The following is a 22,923-nucleotide window of genomic DNA, read 5'->3' as shown; positions in this document are numbered from 1 at the left end:
GCTTTCCTTCAGGCGGGATTGTTTGTCGTCTACCGCAGTTCTTCCGCGGGTAGATCGTAAATACAAATACCGGGAAAACAAACATTCGCTCTGTGCACCGAATATGATGTACTACTACTACTTAAAATGTTGCACATTTTAGAGCAACAAAATGTGATAAAAATTTCATTGCAATGAATTTTTTGAAAAAATAAATCGTATTAATAAGCAGTAAAAGTTAAACATAAAAAAGTAATAGAGCGACAGAAGAAATGGCACGGACAAATTTTGTAAAATATTTTCAATAAAGTATAGAACAATCGCACATCTAAGATATCAGAAGTAGATTACCCTTAATACTGCAATAAACTCTTACTATTAGACAAAAAGAATAAAAATAAACCCTCTCTCAATACACAACAAAAAGGAAACTAATATAAAAGATTAAATAAAACTTTCATCGGAAAGTAATGAACGCCTCCCACAAGCCAGATAAGAAACATCTAATCACTCTAAAATAGAGATTACTTAAAATTAACGAGGTTTGTCTTTAATCAGATTTCAGATGAGAATTTAATTCCCATGTTAGGCTACGCGTATGGATGTTATCGAAGGCGTATATACAAATGCATTGGGTTTACAATACAAAATTCTTGGCTAAAGATTGGACACTTTTGGATAGGTCGACGGGTAAAGCCCTTTTTACTAAACTAAATAAATATTATGGACTAACACCTCAAAGGAATTCAAACATTTTTAGGTCGGATTTAACGGTCGTTTAACGAAAATCCTATTGAATATTTCTGAGAAAGAGGGAAAGATCAAGAAGAAAAAGGAAAACTGAACTGTACGTAAGGAAAAATTTACCCGCTGAAAGATGAAAAACGAGATAAATAGCCCTACTAGAATGAGTACTTCACGACAGTAGGTATTTATTATGCTGTCATTATTAGAGTATCTTTACCAAGGATGGGGCACAACGTTACTGAAATATGATTTTGCGTAGACCAGCTCAAGTTTATGATGCAACAAATTATATTTTTTTTAAATTCCAAAACTTATTAAATTCTGTATTCTATTTCTGAAATAAATATTTGGTTAATTAAAAAAGAAAGAATAAAAGAATACACGATACGTGAATGCAGACACGTACACAAAAATAGTATACGTACATAATACACGAATCAACATGTTGACGAACTAGCATTATGTGCCTAATATTCGCCTACACGATAAAATATAAAAACGAACTCTTCAACGCAAGAATTTTAATAATACAAGTGTTTACAAACATCCCGATAAACAAACATTTATGAGAATAAAAGAACTGTGAAAGTACATCTGATGTCAAAGTTAGACGACCGTGCCACGTGCAATGAAATAAGGTCGATCCAAAGCCATCGATATTTACAAAAAAACGTAGTATAACATAGTAATAAAATAAGGGTTATACCACTGGCAGATCCCCAAAATTATATAATAACTAAACAATCGTCGTCCTAATTTTAATTTACCACCCTAAGATGTTGATTATAAAAAAAAACTTACCTAACTTATGAACTATTCTTCATTTACCAGTAAAAAAACAATTACTTTACAATCTTCGTACAAGGTTGAAAATTTAATTAACATTAGTAAACGGTTATGTAAACAGAAAAATATCATCTACTTAATTTATTACACTAAAAGCAGTAAAGAATACTTCCATTTGTTTCATATAACTACTGAAATACCAAAACATACAGAACGATGCCACCACCCTGCTACCGCTAAGCGTCAAAATCGCGACGCTTCCATCAGCGTGTACTAATTTTCTAACAGCATCTTTAATTTTGAGATAATTTTAATGTTTTACATACCATTTTAAAAAGGAAAATGTGTTCTATAAATATATGGCATCACTTAAAAGGTTTAGCGAATTTTGTACGATTGGCAGACTGCAAATTACGGGAATGTTTTGTGTACAAGCTGTTATTTGTTTGTTGTAACCCAAATTATTATGTTTAATTTACGGTTTGGTCATGAAATATGAGTGAACTATCAAGAAGTGGTGAAATTTATGATTATTTATGTGAATCAGACGGCGAAGAAGATTGTGATGTACAATAGATGATTTTGATTTCGATAATCTAATTGATTTATCTTCGATAAATTGTTCGAATCTACGCAAAATGATTTGGGAATAATGACGACGATTCAGAAATTAGTGGTGACGAAGAATCTGTGGTTCAACACACAGAACCTAGATGGTAAGAGCACATCCTCCTGATCCAGAATTGTTAATCGAAGAAAAACTCACAAAGTAAAGGAATTGTGGCATAAACAACTGCCCACAGAGGAACAATCTCCCTTTAGCATATTTCTATCTATTTTTTTCTGACACAATTTGGAATATTCTAGTAAAAGAAACAGATAAATATGATATTTATGCACAAGAATGCATAAAACAAGTCAAATTCTAGCAATATGGGACCCTTTTTCAAACTTCAAATACGGTTCGATGTAGCTATTCCTAAGATGAAAAAATATGTTTCTTTAGTGGTAAATATGGACCTCAATCCAAAAAACAATAAAGAGAAATATTGGAGCATTTCAAAATCTCAAATAAATGCAGCTTTTCCCCAGTACAATGATACTAAATCGTTTTGAAGTTATATCTTCTGTTTTCTGTGTAATTTCACAACACACTCCTTCTGGGCAATCAAGCCATGACCCATGGTACAAAGTTAGTCCGCTTCTTGATGCAATGAATGATTCATTCAAAACAAATTTTACCTTAACCCAAAATTTATCAATTGATGAATCGATCGGTATGAAAAATAAAATTGCACATATTATTTACATGCCAAATAAAGTACATGCTAGGCTTGAAATTAAAAAAATTGAAGTGATTGAAATTAATCATAGTTATATACTGCATACTGAACTTTACGATGGAAAACAATTTTTAGCCGATTCTAATGACCCTTTCACTGAAAAAGTGTTACACTTGATGAGTACGTCAAATCTGTTGAACAAAGGCTATCATGTTTTCAGACAATTTTTATACCAAAAATCTTTAGCTCAAAGACGGTCATATAGCAAAACATTTCTTACTGGGACAGTAAGTAAAAGATCCAAGATCTATCGAAGTCAGTACTAAGTACAAAACTTGACCCTCAGACCTCTGTATATTTCAGAAAAAAAAGGAATACTGTACTTCTAGTTAGTCATCGGAAAAAGCATATACGAAAACCTGTGTTCCTTATCACAACTGAACTGGCAGCCATGCCGAAGACAATATTATTCAAAGCAGAAGTGGCAAACAAAATTATAAACCAGTTGTCATTCATAAATAAAATTTGAATATGGGTTGGGTGGATAACAAGGATAAGCCAGTGTACCGCCTAACATGTGATCGAGCAAAAAGAAAATCTTTTACAGCTTGGTGGACACGGCTTTGTTCAATGCTTATATCTTATATAATTTGAATACTGATAAACCCCTTGTTGTGAGGAATTTTTAGTCAGCATTGTTGAGAGCCTAGTTGATGAAGGAACTCTTTGTGATATTCAAAATTAACATGGACCATCATAAAATGTAGGACATCAACTGGTACGCTTGCGTAATCAAATTACGGTTATACCTGTTCTGTTCCACCCTCACAAAAAATGCCGTTGTCATTTCTGGTGCCAAAGTTGTAACTGTAGTGTTCATCCACAGTGCTTCTATAAGTTGGAACACTTTTGGAGGCCCAATAAGACAGGCTTAAAAAGAAATCGCCATGAAGATACGGAGATGAATTCAATTAGGGTTCCTTAGAGCACCGAAATGTATATAGTGTATGAATAACTTACACTATATCATAGTAATGTAAGGTAGCAAATAGCGTAAATTTTCTTGATCACCACAACATTATGAACGTTATGTATATAATAGAAGTTTAGTTATAGTAGTGTTTGTTTGGTTTATGGGACCGAAAATTTTGAAAGTGAAAATTTTACTTTTTTATTTTTGTTATATTTCACAAAGACTTTTTCAAAAAAACAACTTTTAAGTACAACTATTGTATTATATTATTATTCATTATTTAACGGTGGGGAGGGGGAAAAGAAGATATATAACAATTTATGATTTGTGAAAGAAAAATAATTTTTTGAATCTTTTATTAAATTACTTGCAAAACGCCTAAAAATGCTTATCGGCTGAAGTTATGCGAGTTACATACGTACGTACATACAGACGTCACGCCGAAACTAGTCAAAATGGATTCAGGGATGGTTAACACGGATATTTCCGTTGAATCTGAAAACCGATATTTTTCGCGATCACAATACGTAAAAAAAAAATTAGTTGTTTATAAATATACACAACTAATATTAGGTATAGTACACTAAATTTAAAAGTAAAAATTGTAAACATTTTAGTATTATGTACTAACGTTTTTGTCTTGAATGAAAGGTTCACACGTAACAGACGGTTACTGAATTAAAAAAAAAATACGCACGATAGCTCTAACGAATAAAATTCTTTTTTTAAACATAATAAACCTAATTCCTGTAAGATATTGCGTAAATCTCACTCACTTTAAAAACAGAATATAACTGACTTTTAAGTTTATAACTAATTGTTTACTTCAAATATAAAACAAATTCGTCGTAGTAATTCTAACACGCTTTTTTCCCATAGACTTAATTTGTTTTTAAATTAATAATTTTTAAAATAGCTTTCGACTATTCTGTCATATTAATGGAATTCACAACATTAGTAAACAATCTATAATGAGTTACACGTACGAAATTTTTAATATAGATAAGAATTTACAAAACTGCCTTTTTTAATACATAAAATAAAGAATTTTTTCATTCTTTTATATTAGTATGTTTAATTATACGAGCATAACCAATAAATTAAAAATCGTCTAACTTGTCATAAAAATACAATATATAAACGTATACGGTACATAAAAATACATCCCGACAATAAAGGGGTTACAGTGATTTGTTACGTGTTAGCAGTATCAAATAAAAAATATAAAAAATTTTGTTTTATAAACGAAAAATTATTACTGTAGTAGTTTAATATAAATACTTCCGGTTTTCGTTATGTTCCCAAAATCCAATGCTAAACATAGTCCAGCAGGATATGCTCACATGCCACAATAACGAAGATTAGCCAAGTCTTTCCTTTAGGAACCCTCTACCTGTTTTCTGTTAGCTTTTTAATCAGTAAAAGAAATGAAAAATTTGTCACAATATATATATATATATATATATATATATACACAAACATAAATTTATAATGTAACCCGGTCAACTCGAAATCGTGCATTAGTGTTGCTTAGGGTAAGAATGTCCCGATCTCCCGAGGGATTCTCAGATAAATGGATATTCAACTACATATATAACTTATGCTTTCCTCGAGAAGACCGAGATGTACATCTCTTATTAAATTCCTACCGGGTTAGATCGTCCTTTCTCTTTTCTATCCGTTCGATTTCCTTACCCTGGGTTTCCTTCTTCTCGTTCTCGATACTACGAATGTAGATCTGACTTCTCGGCTCCGAAGATGCCAGATCTCATAGACTAGGTGGAGTTTTCGGTTTATATGATTGGGGCGGGGGTTTACGGAGCAATCCCGGGGCATCATTAGCCGTTTGGTAGCTCCCGTTAAGCCTATTAGCATTTATCGGGTATACCTCCGATTCCGTCCTAAAATACAAGCGCTTTTTCTCCGTTTCAGCATCGATCAATACGTTACTAAATACTATTTGTTAGCGATCGCTACACAAACGTACCAATGTTTCATACACAGTTCACAAAATCATAGCGAACGGTAAACTAAGAGAAATCGAAGACAATAGTTTTTAACAGTTATACATACGCTTCTCTAAATGATAAACATTCTATAATAATGTGTACATAATTATACACATTAAACATTTCAATAAATCCTAATCAGCATGCAAAACTAACACATTTAATAAATAAATCCCTTTTTACTTCCTTGTACGAAGTAAAGAAAGTATTGTAATCGCGAAAAATGTCGGTTCTCAGATTTCAACGGGAATATTCATTTTGACCATCCCTGAATTTATTTTGATTAGTTTCGGCGTGACGTCTGTACGTACGTATGTATCTCGCATTACTCAAAAACGATTAGCCGTAGGATGTTGAAATTTTGGATTTAGGACTGTTGTAACATCTAATTGTGCATCTGCCCTTTTGATCGCAATCGACTGAACCAAAAGTGTCCAAAAAACTCCAAATCCAAAAATTTGGATTTTTGACTTTTTCTTAACTGCGATAATAAGCTCTCATTGGGAGCCTTTCAACGATATATCTTAAGTGGTACTAATTTTCATTGGTTCCAGAGTTATAGCCAAATAAAATTTTAATTAATGAAATGTTTGAGTCTTACAAGGGGAAGGCACATCGGTTCGAATCAGACTTCATGTCCTTCTTTTTGACTTTTTTTTAATTTAAATATATTGATTCATTAATAATCATTAACCTCTGACTGTTAAAACGTTTTACAATAAATAATAATTCAATAATAACAATAAAAAATAAAAATAAAAAAAGAGTTAATGAAATAAAATTTTATGTACTTTACATTTTAAACTAATGTGTATGTGTAATTTAATAAGTGAACAAGGAAGTCATGTGGTGTCCACATCAGATTTTTGTACTTTTTACAAGTAATTTTAAACTTCAGAAACAATAAAAGAAATTATTTTAATAAAAATTCATCGTTTTCATCATTAACTCCGGACATGCAGAAAACCTTTGTAAACAATTTCACAATAAAAATTTATTTAAGACTTGTTGAAATGTTTAAATAATTAGTTCATTTACAATTTAATTAATTAGTTTTAACCCGTTCATAAATAAAGAAAATGAAAAAAACCATGAAGTTCTTACCTCAATTGGCTGCAATAACGTAATCTGTAATAAAAATGAAATCATTAAAACTTTGTAATAATTAAAACACAAACACATAAACTTTGTATAATGATTCAAAATAGCCTAATAATAAATATTAATTTAAAAAATATAAATTAGAAAAGAATCTATAGAAAAAATCCAATCGACTTTCTTTGTAAATAATGCGAAATAAATAAAAATATATTTTTATTATCTTCCAGTGAATATAACTAATCGGGCAGTAAATATTTCCTTTAAAGACGAAATAAATTAATAAAATGTCGATAGTCCTAATTACTTCAAAAATCATAAATTGTGAATAGTTAAATTTAAAGTAAATGGAAAAAATCGGCAAGCATACGTTAATATCCGACGTAGGCATTGGATGAAGTAATATACTCGTATGCTATTTACAACATTCTTCATACTTGGACAATAAATGTTAGTTTTATTCGTACCTCTTCAAAAACGGACGTCAGATATGGTAAAAAAAAATCGCAAATCTAATAAAACGTGTTCAAAATTTACTGGTCGTTTCACAACACTAACTAACATCCTATCTTCATACATACTTTCATAAAACCGAAATCGTTCAGTCTAAGGCATTAAAAAATGGAGTCAAAATGGAATCGTACCGATTAGATCACACAAAGTAACATTTTGAAAAGCACAGATCGTACAAGAAGGGAAATTCTAGCGACATGCTACCATAGGTTTTCAATTTTCTAGATACTGACCTAGATTCTAGGTAATGGGATTTTTATGAAAAACTAGAGACTAACTTTCTCGAAAATATTCCTACAAAAGCTTGACCGGCTTGAAAAGCTCTCTTTCCTGCAACATTTCCCTCGTTCTTGACGTAAAAGTTCTGATATCTCCATGATAGGCTTAATCTGTACATTATAGCTAATGCCACTTCTATTCTTATGTGACCATGGAAGCTTAACAATAACATTAGAATGAACTCGTGAGAAATTTAACCGCAACCCGCGTTGCAATAAATTTGCAACGCGGGTTGCAGTAAATTTAAAGCTCGAGTGCGGACTTAGCGTTCTCGGTCAGCAACTAACCGAGAATCACAGCACTTCAGCTGTTTCAGAGGACCGAGATACTTTAATTCTTTTAGAAGATTTTGAATAATAAGTAAGGTTACTTCTCTTTCTTGAAGCCATATTTTTTTAACTTTTTAAAATCCAACATCGAGAGCCAAAATAAACAATCAAACCCCATAAAAGTTCGCTAAATATACTAATTTAAGTTAATTACAAAAATAATAATACACAAAATAAATCAATCTGTGAAATAATTCACAGATTGGGTCAAGTTATTTAATATTCTAAATTATTAACTAATTAAATGATTAGTAAATAGAACTGAATTGAGAAATCTTTTTCTTTTACCAAGGTAACAGAAATATAATGTGATGTAATAAAAGTATTAATCTTTTTTTCTTTAATGAATATCTTTGATACCTTAAAAACTTTAGTAATATCGTAATTCTAATAGGAGATCTGTAAAGTTTTATTAAGATTTATCAAAGTTGTTTTTGCATGATGCGCTCACAGGGACGACCCTAGTTATTATTTTATTTTATGTATAAAATACATTTCCCCCCAAAAATTAAAATGATTTTTTTTTAGTATAATAAGATGCAGTTTCGAAAAATGATATATATATATATATATATATAAACCCGGACAGACAAATGAATACAAATCTCAACTGTCAGTTTAACTGCTTTAATTTCGTATGAAATTAAAATAAGATATTCTAAGCAGCCTAGTCGTTTGTGCATGTAAAAAAAAGCAACTGGATTCAAACTTCAAGGCTTAATACGCCTAGAGAATTTCTGGCTGCGGTAATACTATGGCGGAATTCCTAAAGAATCTTTGATTAATTGTCCGAAAGACTTGCTTTTATCCTTTAACAATTTAGAAATGATGGAATTCTACTTTCATCAGAGAAATCTGGCATAATATCGAGCTTAGGTTGACGTTTAGATAGTATCAAATTTGTAGCTTTTTACCGGCACATAACCTTTAAACCTAAATATAATAAATAAATAGATATTATTATTATTAAACGTAATTATTTTTAAATAAATCACGAACGAAGATTTTTTTATCGAAGACGTTTATCTCAAAATCTGAAAATTATCAAATGATAATCTGCTGGAAAATCTTTATCGCGCAGTATTTAAAATCAAGAAATTCAGGCTTAGGTTATACACAGCGGCAAACAAGCATAATTTGCAAATGGCATAACTAATTTACAGAAGGCGTAGCTCAATGATTTATATTAATACATAAATTTGTCTAATGAAAGAGGAACTCAGCGGTGGGTGCAAAATCAATGTCAATGAAATTTTCAACTATTATACAGGTAACATAATTATATATATATATAAGCACCTATAATATGTATAAATATATGTAAAATATAATGCACCTATAAAGTAAGGTATCGGTCACTCCGATACCAGTGATTTGTTAAATATTTTCAACCGATATCCGTCGAAAAACCTAAAATAAATTTCTCTGGTTCTTTTACATGATTACAACGGAAAGGTTTTAATGAGTATGCAATAAAAAATTTAATTCGTAGAAAACCACTATTTCAAATTTGAAAAGGAATCTTTGAACTTCTCTTTTCTGCAATGAAAAATTGTATTAACATACATGAGATGAAAAAAAAATCTACTTTTAAGTATAAATTAAAACAACTGTAATTTAACACATACGTCGAGTCGATTTTTTTTTGATAACTGTATAACTGTACCAAAAGCTACGCTGCTGATATTTCAACAGTGAATTAATACTGGCGGCTTGAAATTCATGTTCTATACCGCACTTCTTCTCTCAAAATAAATCAGGATAGGATGACTTCCATTATTATTTTTCTTTAAGTACTCATATTGTATGAACTCAATATCGATTTTGAGTTGAAATAATCATAGAAAAAATCGAAAAATGAGTTTTACTGTAATCACTCAACCAAGACGTTGTGTTCCGTATAACTGGGATTTACATTTCCGTACACTTTTTTTTTTTTTTTTTTTTTTTTTTTTTTTTTTTTTTTAGCTTACTCAATGACATTGTACACTGGTAAATCAGCAACAAAAAAGGGAATTAATATCGGGGTGAGGAAAAGATTATTTCATAAAATTTCTACTACGTAATCATAATCAAAAATAGTTTAAAATCTCCTCTAGATAATCGACGACAGGCAGAAGGTATACGAGGAAAAGAATCTAGCGATAGGTTGCTAGTTTTTCACCACACTGACTCCATTAAGAAGATTAAAAGAAAGACTAAAATACTTCAAGTATTTTAGGACTACTTTTTAATATTAGGAAAATGTGACAGAACTAAAACATAAAAATTTTCAAAGGTAATTTTAGTAATCATCAACTGGAGCGGATCTTAAATTTATTACATACTAAAACAAATTTTCTGGATGCTATACTATTCTGGTGGAACTCCTTAAGAATCTGATTAGTTGTTCACGAGAAATTGTTTTTATTCTTTAACAATATAAGGAATGATATAATTCTACTTTCATCGAAGAAATCTAACATAATATCGATCTTAAAGCAAAAATATCTTCAGCCTTGAAATATATGTCCACAACAAATAAAGTTTTTGTAAACAATAGCTGCGTTTAAGTCGAGTTAAAGGTGTCATAAATAAAATAAAGAGAACTTCGGCAGTCTGTCGACTTAATATGTGCATACTCCTCCGAGTGAAACGAAAATGTTATATAAACTTTGTGGCTACGACGCTATTAGAAAAATGCTCATATAAAAACAAAATTGTTAAATTCTAAAACAACTCGAAATTGTCGGTCCTGCTTTTATTAATATAATGATAAAAGACTGAAATATAATGATAAAAAAAAGAAAAAACTGATAGCAGATTTTTTTAAATGTAAGCGATGATCTTGTATGAATTCCTTATCGTAAAGGAAACCTGACCGTATTTCAACAAAAGTGAATGAAACCCTAAATATTTCGAAGAACTCGTTTAATGAAAATATAATGCGATCAGCGGAGAAAAAATTTTTAAGTCTTCTTTTCGACTAATAGAACTCCCTGCAGAGGTCTTCGGCGTGAATAAATAATTTTTTCGACGTAAGAATCCAAAATATCATGGAATATCGGTGCAACATAATAATGACGTTAACAAATAACATTAAAAAAAAAAAACACATAAAAATTGAGTAGCTTCTATGTGTTGTGTTGAATTCTAGATACATACGGATATGACGTATTTTTTTAAAGTAAAATATTCGAATAGGAAGTTGTTCAAAATCAAGTCCTGTGGCTGATTCCAAGTACTATTGGTTACTAACCCGTCTTTAACATCACAAATAATTTAAATGCGAATTATCATTTCTTCAGAACGAAACAAATCCTTTTAAGTGATATTTACAGCATGCTACCGAAAAAACCGGAAGGGTTTTGTTCAAAACATCGAGAAATCAGAAGGAGAAAACAACCAACTCTGGTAAAGATCTTTTACCTCCTGCCTGTTCTCTTGCCATTCATTTAGTGACAAGATCTGATTTAAAAGACATCAGCAGTATGTAAAGTCGTCCTTAATACCGTAACCTTTTTATTCGGAATAAATAGCATCAACCATCACAAAAACGGCTTCATATCTATATTAAGGGTTCCTAATATGGAGACGAAGGTGACCAGCCTTGTTATCCTTCTACCGATCTACAGAAAGTATCCGATCTTTTACTGTTCGCATATCAATGATGAATAGGAAAAAATAAATCAAACTTCAATCGGACCAAAATCGGACCAACGACAAAAAGGATCGTGATTTGTGGCTATAATTCTGCGTCCAAACAATAAAAAACTTTTTGATGAAATTTTACTTCGTCTAAAAACAATAGATGTGATTAAAATATTTTTTATTACATACCAACTATAAAACCTGGCTTTTATAAAGAAAATCGGGTAACAACATGCGATAAAATCGATACACTTATATTAAATGTTATTGTAATTAGAAATATTTACTCTAAAAACGAACAAATATTCGAAAATTAAAACATTTTTGACTGTCGTATCGTACAAGTTTGAATACTTTTACGGGAGCGATTATTTTATATTTCCAACCTGAATAGCGAGGTGCTCAAATCGTTTGAATTTTTTTATCCGAAAACTTTTTAATTTTCGTAGGTAAATTTTTTTATAATTTTGATTAAGATTCCCTTTATTATAACAAACACACAACAGATAAAAATTAATAATCGCAAGTATGTAAGTAATGTAATTGTTTTGTAAATTTTTAGTATGAAAGAAAAAAATTGTTCATTAAATTCACAAAAAAGTCATCATATAGGTCGACCTAAGTATCTATTTATGAACTAAGTATCGCATTGGAACTCGCCTGTCTGGCAGGCAAGTAAGGAAGAAAATAACGTGACTACTAACAAAATACATACCATACCATTACAAACATAAACACACACACATTGTATGAACAAGTATACACAATGTTTAAACGTACATCGGCTGTACATAATAGTACACTTTCTGTTGGCTCAGTTATTTGTATCTCGCGCCAATCATCTATTAACCGTGAGGTAAATAGATGGACCACTTGTCATTCATTACAAGAGATTCCTTTGGCGCAGTGACTACCAAAAAAACCGCTGTGGCTACTGAAAAAAAAAAGTAAAAATGCAACGACAATGGACAACCGAAACGATCTGTTTTTATTTTTAAAACCGGTTTATATTAATAAAAGATAACTTTTGTATTCAAAGCGATATATAAAAATATTACTGAATAAAAGGAAAAATATTACAATTATATGAAAAAAGTTTTGAAAAAATTTAAACCGGCCTTCTTTACATTAAAAACAACATGCATACTTCCTATGAAATTCGTTAGTCTCGTGAAAAAATAAAGTTCATATTAAAAAAGCAATCGAGAATAAAAAAAACCAAAACACAGAAAGGATTTTATCGTAAATATGATGGCTGCTAAGTGGAAATCACGAATTGGCAGAACTTGTACTCAGCGGTAATGCATCAAAATTGGATATATAAAGTCCGGGATAGTATAGCAGATACTGGGGTCGTAACAAGTTTCGATGGGTCGTCCTCCACTCCCCTAGAGAAGACGGTTCATATACGACTAATTTTTGAACGTGTTTCTTGAAACGCCTTCAAAACTGTTCACGAGCTACAGATAACTATAATAAAAGAGACTATCGTCTTACATTTTTGTCCTGACGTTAGTATTTCTTCTGTTTTTATGTATCTATCCTCAATGAATAGTACTATAACAAGCTTTCAATGAAGAGCGGCGAATGTGGATACATTTCACGTTACGGATTTACTTGAGCCTTGCAAAAAAAGTTCAAGAACACATCACTTAGAATTACCCGATCGGCGTAATCCCTGATCGTTCCAAAATATTTTTGCAGTTCTATTTCCCAATATTTTCCCGGATATTTGGATAACGTGAATAAAAATCCTGATCGGCCTGATTACTTTCATATAGATCAAATCTTACTCTCTTACTTAACACTACGAATCCGAATTCTATCCAAATACTTTCGACATTTCTTAAACTGTATTTGTGAATTTGAAACGCTATATGAATTGGTATCTTCACTGTTTGGATGCTTTAGAGAACCTGATTTCAACCAGCGACCCGTACTGTTCAAAGGAAAATTAACTTTAAATCAAAAGTACCATGATTGAACTTCCAAAGGAACGATTAACACAAGTCCGAACCAACCGCACTTCAAAGATAACGTCTGAAATACTGACAAGTGGCTTCAAAGTACAAACAACTCCTGCCAAAATACAGGGCGTTTCATAATGTTCTTAGGAGTTACAAAAATTCAGTACAAAAAAAGTATTTCACTTACCTAAATGAAAGTTGTACGAGGTGATGCAGGGACTCAAATAGTTTTTGTTAAAATCTATAAATGCCGTGTCACCAGAGGAGCACACATCAACACGAAAGTCTAGCTTTTGCCAAACTCGTTCTAACATGTCATTTTCGATGGAGTTGATTGCATTGATTATGCGATGCTTTAGCTCAGCGATATCGTGCGGCATTGGTGGGATAAACACCCTATCTTTCACGTAACCCCAGAGAAAGAAATCACATGGCGCGAGGTCTGGTGATCTTAATGGCCACAGCATAATGAATGTGTTGGTCTTCTTCAGACGCACGTCCTATCCAGCGCCGACGTAATGTTGTTTTAAGGTACTGTCGAACCTCGTTATGAAAATGGGCAGGACAACCATCTTGCTGGAAAATGAAGTCGTTGAGTAGCTGAGGCATAAGACATAATTGTAACATATCCAGGTATATCATGCCGGTTACTGTCGTTTCCATAAAAAAGAACGACCCATACACTGCCTCACGAGAGATCGTACAAAAAACGTTTACTTTCGGAGAATCCCGAATGTGTTCCAAATAATCGTGTGGGATTTCAGTTCCCCAAATTCGCACGTTATGACGGTTTACTTTGCCGCTAATATGGAAAGTAGCTTCATCGCTGAAAATTATCTTGTTTAGAAAACCTTCAGCTAATAAAAAATCGAGCCTACGTGTTTTATCTCCATCAGAAAGACGCTGGATTAATTGAAGATGGTACGGCTTGTATAATAAACGTTTACGGTCAACTCTCAACACTGTTGTTTTCGGAATTCCTAATTCTCTGCCTGCAGCCGCAGTCGATTGTGACGGGCTGCGAATGAAACTTGCACGCACACGTTCGACATTGACTTCTGAGGTTGATGGACGACCACTTGATTTTCGCTTGCACAAGCAACCAGTTTCACTGAATTGTTTATACCATAACGAATTGAATTTTCACTTGGTGGCTCCTTATGAAATTTCAACCGAAACGCACGTTGCACAGAAATTACTGACTTTGACAAGTGAAATTCTAACACACAAAGCGATTTCTCCCTCCCCGTGGCAGCCATTTTCTCTACTGTCGATGCCTAGCGAGCAAATGGTTTACTAACTGCATAGTATAAGTGGAAAAAACTATTTGAAGTACTCTTTCGTACAGTACTTACTTGTTTTATTCTTATGAGTGAAATAGTTTTTTGTTAATAAATTTTCGAAACTCCGAAGAACATTATGAAACGCCCTGTAGTTAAAATAATAAGAGGTGGGGTGTTCTGCCGACGAAAGATGGCTAGTAGGATAGAATGGGTTGTGCAGCTCTACCTTAAGTAACGGTACAAACATCTCTTGTAAAGTCTGAGGCTGGAAATTGTAGTTAAAAACTAAAAATATTCTTACAAACTGAAAACATGATAAATTGAAGTTTAATAATCTTAATTCGAAAAGAAACTAATTACTTTTTTATTAATATTATTTTTCATTTTTAGAAATGTTGATGCTCTAGCAGACCCATAACGACCCATGAACCCCAGGTTGGATACCGCTGATAAATATCAATAGTACGGGTCGACAATGAAGTACTAAAATTTATTTATTCCATTAATTATATAATTTTATCTAAAAATGTATTCATAAATCGGTGCGTGTTGTTTGAATGTTTAAATATAAGGTTCCTTGCAAAACGGAGGAGCCGCAACTAGTTTAAATCTAGAATCATCGGATTTAAAAGTTCGCGAAACATAGTATATTTTAATCTGCGATAAAAAATTGTCAAATACACTGATTTTTTTCAGCATAACAATTTAATCTGATTTTTCCCCAAAAATCCAATCAGCATCAATATCACGAAAACAATGTGTAATTAAATTCTTTCCATATATAACTTTTGTAAGACTAAACAAATCCGTTCAATCGTACGAAATTAAATAAATAAATAGTTCTGAAATAGAGAAAATTTTATTCTTTAACTTCTTAAGAATTGGTCGTCTTGTCAAAAAAAAAAAAAAAAAAAAATACTAGCAAAAGTTCCAATTAAAATATAAAAATAAATAAATTATATATATATAAACACTTTTCAAACAGCGCGTACTATTAACTAGTTTTATCCGGCCTAAAACAAAATTCACAGGCCTATTTATTATTATTCATTCCACCCATTATTTCTTCTCATTCTTTTCATCACGTAAACACTAACATAATGTTGTAAAGAAAAGAAATTTTAAAAGTACTGAATAATGTTGTAAATGTGCCAAAATAAATATACACATAAATTTTAATAACAATATTTAGGGTTACTGTATTAATTATGATAAAAGAAAACACAGCATAACTTATGAATGAATAACCGAATTTAATAACAACTTTATTACTTTATTATTTTAATGAACAAAAAGTATATAATAAATATTAAACTTTTTAATTAAATATAATTGTAATAGCATAACAAAATTTTGAGAAAATCTGACGAAACATTATGATTAACTTGTCAATAAATTGGAATCATGCCACGACATCCTGTCTCTACAATAATAATACTAGCAGTAATAATAAAATCTTCTACTTTTTTTTTACAAGGTGGGCGGCCCACTGCAATCTTAATAAATCGTCTAAGTATTTCAGTTCTTTTAGCATTTCAACAGATATATTTATTAAGTAACGTTTCTTGTGAACAAACTTATTCTGTTATTTTTTTGTAACATTAAATACACATCTATCTGTTTTCTAAAAACGTCTTTTAAGACAAATAAATAAAATTAATAGACTAAAATAGTTTTTGTTCGAATAAAATAAAAAAAATATCACTTAAAAAAATTTTAAACATAGATCGCTCTTAAAAGTTTAGAAGAAACTTAAAAAAGAAAAAAAAACAACACTACGTCTTACTTTTAACTAACAAAATTTAATACATCGGCTTGTAACTTAAAATTAAAAATAAGTAATTCCTGAAATTAAAATCAAAATACTGAAGCGACAATTTCAAAAAGTTTAAAATTCGGAGACGTAATCGATTAATTTTTCTATTTATCGCAAATACTTAAGTACCTAATACCATTAGTACTAACGCATAATAAAATGAAAGCAACACATAATTCACCGGGCAGAAAACCGAAAACAATTATTCAGTGATACTCCATGACCCGAGTTTAAACTAAATTTTATTTTTAGTTGTATCGAATTTAATCAAAATATAGTTCCCTTCTGATAAACGATTAATCAGTAAAAATAATTTTATCATTCCATTACACTATCCATAAAACACACTAAATTTATTTTTAATACAAATTAGATAAAGAACTCGTTAAATTTATTTTAAGGTAAACTAGAGCAAAAACGTCGTTAATATAATATATATATATATATATATATATATATATATATATATATATATATTTATTTATTTCTGAAATAACATATCACATAATAACAACACAGTGACATGATGTCAACAGTACTCTGTAAAGATGCCAAAGCCCTGTCTGACGTGTTAAATGTAAATGTACCGGTAAATGTGTAGAAACCTTCCGGGTTGGTCTAGTGGTGAACGCGTCTTCCCAAATCAGCTGATTTGGTAGTCGAGAGATCCAGCGTTTAAGTCCTACTAAAATCTGTTATTTTTACATGGATTTGAATACTACATCGTGGGTACCGGTGTTCTTTGGGTGTTGGGTTAAATTAACCACACATCTCAGGAATGGTCGACTTGAGACTGTACAAGACTACACTTCACACTCATACATATCGTATAACACTATATACATATCATGTAACACTACACCACTCATACATACAATCTTCATTCATTCTCTGAAGGAATACCTGAACGGTAATTCCCTGAGGCTAAACACGAAAAAAAGAGGTCAAATCCCAGAAACTGAAAACTTAAAAATCTGATGTGGACAACACGACTTCCTTGTACGCCTATTACAATACATTTACACATTTTTTGAAAATGAAAAGTAGATAAAATTTTATTTCATTAAAATCTGATATATTTTTTTATTATTGAATTATTATCCATCGTAAAATTTTTTTGATATTCAGAAGTTACTAATTCAATATATTTAAAAAAGAAAAAAGTTAAAAAAAGGAGATGAAGTCCGATTTGAACCGACCTGCCTTCCCCTTATAAGATCCAAATATTTCATTAATTCAAGTTTTTTTTGGTTATAACTCTGGAACCAATGAAAATAAGTACCACTGATGATGTATCGTTGAAAAGCTCTCAATAAGGCTTAGTTAAGAAAAAGTCCAAAATTCAAATCTTTTTGGATTTTGGTTTTTTGGACATTTTTTTCAGTCGATTGCAACCAAAAGGGGAAACGTACTACTAGATGTTACAACAATCCTAAATCCAAAATTTCAACAACCTACGGCTAATCGTTTTTGAGTTATGCAACCCGTACGTACGTATAGCCGTCACGCCGAAACTAGTCAAAATGGATTCAGGGATAGTCAAAATGGATATTTCCGTTGAAATCTAGAAACCGAAATTTTTAACGATCACAATACTTCCTTTACGTCGTATAAGGAAGTAAAAAAGGATGTGCAGGGTGCAGGTTTCCCTAGGTAGTAAGCTACCGACCGTTATGAACAGAATTTTTCCACTAAACCCTAAACGAGATACAAATATATATATATATATATATATATATATATATAAACACTCACACACAAATATATATTACGCGTGTGTAAAACTCACCACCACTTTTTTATTATCGTACTTTCGGAGAGTTAAGACGAAAATTTTCATAATTTTATGAAAGAAAAAATCATTTGTAGAAAAAGTATACTACAATCTTTTTGACAGAAAACTTCAATGTAATTTACATATACAGGGGCTGAAAACGGGTGCCGAAAGCGGAAGAACTAGCGACTTGAAGCCGGGCAGCTACGTTCCTCTAAGACTTAGGATGGCAATAAGAAGGGACCTTTTTCACTCAGTCCTGAAGTGATGATAGAAGGCTAAACAGGAAAAATAAAAATGTTCTTTTTCCTGTTTAGCCTCCGGTAATTATCTTTCAGATAATACTGCAGAGGATGAATGAGGATGATATATATGAGCGTAAATGAAGTGTAGTCTTGTACAGTCTCAGTTTGACCATTTCTGAGATGTGTGGTTAACTGAAACCCAACCACCAAAGAACGCCGGTATCCACGATCTAGTATTCAGATCCGTGTAAAAATAGCTGACTTTACCAGGACTTGAACGCTGCAACTCTCGACTTCCAAATCGGCTGATTTGGGAAGACGCGTTCACCACTACTAACCCGATGGGTTGATGATAGAAGGACTGGGTTTCCAAAACTAGATATACTTTAAAACTACTCTTAAGAAGGATATTTTAAAGTTTAATTCTCAAATCTGTCTTTTGAGCCCGACGTGATGGAAATTTAAGAAAAACTTTTTTAAGAAAGCTGACAGGAATATCGAGGATACAGAAAGAAACCTCAATCAAGTTATACAATATTACATAGTATGCTCCGAAATTTATATTTGAATAATAGGATGCGAACTCTGATAGTTGAGTGAAAATCTTTTTATTTATGATTTTTTTTTACAGCTTTATGTTAATTGCTGTCTTTCGCATCCCATTCTCCAACCCTCACGATCATTCCGAGCACCCATATCCAATCCTCGATTGATTCCATCAGGCCCTCCATCCAAGATCTCAGCGGACCTTCATGCCTCCGTCTTTCCACAGGTACCCAGTCCAACAATTTTCGAGGCCACCTGTACGGCTTCTTTCTACATACCATCTCAATCTCTTCACCTCTACATCCTCCAAAATAGTACTCGTCACTGGACCCTCTGTTTGATTTCTTCATTCTGAGTTTGTCGTAACCGCGAAACTTTCGCACTTCTTCGCAAAACATCCATCTCCACCACCATCTCTCTTCCTCAACTGCCACGTTTCCGCCTGGTACAGCATTATACTTTTAACTACAGAGTTGTAAATCCGTATCTCTGTATCCTTTCGCAAAACATCAGACCACCAAACGAGCTTGAGCTACTCTGCTGCGTATATCAGCCTTACTTCTTCCATTCTTAGACAGAATGGAATTTAAAGTAGGCATTTAAAATCTTCAACAACTTTAATTATACTGCCGCTGACATTTAAATTTCCCACTCATCCCTCACAACCATATATCTGGTGTTGACAAAATTTATTCTCAGACCCCCCATTTCTGATATACTTCCATCAGCTTCATCAGCCTCTTACTTTGTCTTTTAAAAGTAAGTAAAATTTTGCTTCTCAATAGCATGTGATTCGTCTCACACTCAGCACCTCAACAAACTCCACATCTAATGCTTGTCACTGAGACTTCTGCTCTTGAATTAAGTAATCAATCTCTTATCTTATATTCCTAGATGGTGTCCAAGAGTATCTGGTAAATATCGGTGAATATCATTCCTAATATCTAACTACCAAGCTCGACATACATCACTTAGACGCCATCCTTTGTCATTTATTTCTTGTTCACCAAAAAACGTTCAACAACGCGAACTCACTCTTCCTATCTGATCTTGTATTTAGGTCTCAGTATTAAAATGTCTTTCCTTTGACTAACCCTATCCAAAGCAGTAATCAATTCCCTGTCAAATGTTTCCTTTGTAGCCTTGTCAGCATCATCCGTGGGCGCGTACATAGCAAATATTTTATTTTAAAGTAAATATTTTATGAATCTCCAATGTAGAATTCCAGATAAACTGCGATAGAGCTTTGTTTAATATAAATAAATAGTTTGTCTAAATTACATGAATGTTATCGTGTCGGGAAAATTTATTGTTTTTCCGAAAATATTACTGTAGTATTAGAAAAGCATACAATCGATGAGACTTACAATAATTAAAACTCAAAAAAGCAATTACAATTATTAAAAATCAGTTGTATAATTAAATTACTTAACCTTAATAAAACTAAAGTTATGATTTTAATAACAATAATAATGAAATTAAAAAATTACCAATGCACAGTTTAATTTCCACCAAAAAAAATCAGTGCCATACAACTGTACAGAAATTGGATTTAATTTTGACGAAATGGATCATATTTAATTTAAATATGAATAATAAACAAATTAAATTAGAAAATAATACATTAAAAGGATTACTACATAAAACTGGGCTAATAATTTCAGACCTTTACAGATTGTTTGATTCGGTTATATTATTTGTTAATTTATCTGTTATAAAAGAGAATTTCTTCAATTGAATGGTTACACCCGTGATTTTGGGATACCTCGGATTGACTCACTGTAAAAAAAATGTCTACTGTTAGTTTGTATAACAATACAGAGCTTTTTGACATTTTTTTACAGCTCTCACGGTAAGAAGAACAGCCAATAAGTAGTTTAATGTGTTCATCTCGAAAATTCAGAAAATCACTGGGAAGGTACTGTTAAATTTACGTGGCTAGAACGAGTTAATAATAGTAATCCAAATGCGACAAAATATTTACATCACTTCAATAAATAATTCTAACAGTAATTTAAATTATTTGATAAATTTATAATTTGTGGTTCACATTACAAAAAAAGTCAAGGAAATAATAAATCGGTTTCGTTTTTCTTCATCATTTTCTTCTTTCTCAGCAATCATATTTTATACATTTTATTGAGCCGGTATGTATGTTAATACTTTGAATAGTTTTAAAAATATAGTTAGATACGTGACATATATTTTACGAAACATCGTAAGATATAAATATCTCATGTTTTATGAAACATTAGAATAAAATTGATACTTCATAGTACTCGTAATAACGACATATATTCATTTTGACTTTTCCTGCGACGACAGGAAAATAGACAATTTTTCTTACGTGTGTATTTTCAGCAGTTTTTTCGCTTGCTTCAGCACGTATAATGGAAAAAACATATACAAAAAAAGCGCAAAAACAATAAAATACACACTGTTTAACTAAGAACCACGTAAAATGTGCAAGGTAACTTAAATCTTAACAACTTAAAATACGAAACGACCGTTATGTATAAATTAGTAAAAAAAATACTCTTTATAAAATAATCTCTAAAAAAAATAAAGTTATAAACGACGGCTAACGCCTAAATTTTTTAAAGAGACAAAAATTAACACCGGATCAACAAAAACATTAGATAAAAAGCCAAAATAAACATATTAAAGAAAAAGATTTTTTTTAAATCAACCCTATACATAAACAAGATTTATTTACCAAAATTACACAAAACATATGATCTTTAACAGGAAAAAAAATATTTGTTTGTCGGTACATTACGGCATCGTAACAGCAATAAACGGCATTAGAGCACACATTTAAACGGCCGTGAAAGGAACTAGGGCGTGAGGCATGAGGTGAAAGACGTTCTTTAATTAATTCTATATTCCAACCTTCCTACCCTTCCCAACTCCGCCATTACAAACCGAAAATTACACTAATTCATTTTCTTAAGTACTAATAAACCGCAAACTATTTTATTTTATCAACACAATTTCTGTAGGTAATCTTCAACAAAGATTGATAGATAAATAGAGTTAAAAAACATTCGGATGATGAAAAATTATGGAACCACAAATTCAGTTTATACGTAACAAATTTCGATCGATCGCCTCCTAAAGTGGAACCATAAATAAATCGTTTAATAAGAAGAAAATAATAAAAGGTTCTCAAAGAACTATAATAAGTAATTCATAATAACAGTTATCAGTAAGCAGTAATCTTAATGTTCATCAGAAAAAATATTTCTGCCAGTACTTCATAGCCCATAAAAACAAAATATTAATAAATAATTAAAAAAAAACAAACAAGTACTCAAAACAAACAAAAAATACATAAATTATAAAGAAATATAAACAAGAATAATATTACTAGATCTGGCGTTGTAATTTATCAAACTATCATTTAGTAGCCCCTAAGTAAGTAAGCATATAGAGACGTTTCAACTTTCGGATGTCCCTGCTGTTATCAAGCAGATTGATTGCTAAGTAGTTGACGTGATTTTCAAGTCGTTGTTGGTATTTAACACTGGGCTGTCTCACAACTTCACGAACCATCGGAAGCTCCAGATATTCATGAATTTCATCATTCCGTGTGAACCATGGTACCTCTGCAATTGCTCTCGTTACTTTGTTCTGGAAGCGTTGTATGATGCGAGATCTATGTTA

The 22,923-nt window shown here is 31.5% G+C and overlaps 1 protein-coding gene across 4 annotated transcripts in view; it reads right to left on the bottom strand.

Annotated features, from left to right (window-relative positions):
- Window positions 1-22,923, bottom strand: part of LOC142325967 (uncharacterized) — a 434,412-nt gene that overhangs the window by 228,571 nt on the left and 182,918 nt on the right. For all 4 annotated transcript variants that reach the window (XM_075367953.1, XM_075367951.1, XM_075367952.1 and 1 more), the window contains one exon: window positions 6,882-6,905. The gene's annotated coding sequence lies outside the window, so the exon portion shown is untranslated. The remainder of the gene's footprint in view (window positions 1-6,881; window positions 6,906-22,923) is intronic.

Source organism: Lycorma delicatula, chromosome 6 (assembly GCF_047948215.1).
Source record: "Lycorma delicatula isolate Av1 chromosome 6, ASM4794821v1, whole genome shotgun sequence".
Lineage (NCBI taxonomy): Eukaryota > Metazoa > Arthropoda > Insecta > Hemiptera > Fulgoridae > Lycorma > Lycorma delicatula.
The sequence above is the reverse complement of the archived record's forward strand: the minus strand, read 5'-3'. Positions and strand labels throughout refer to the sequence as shown.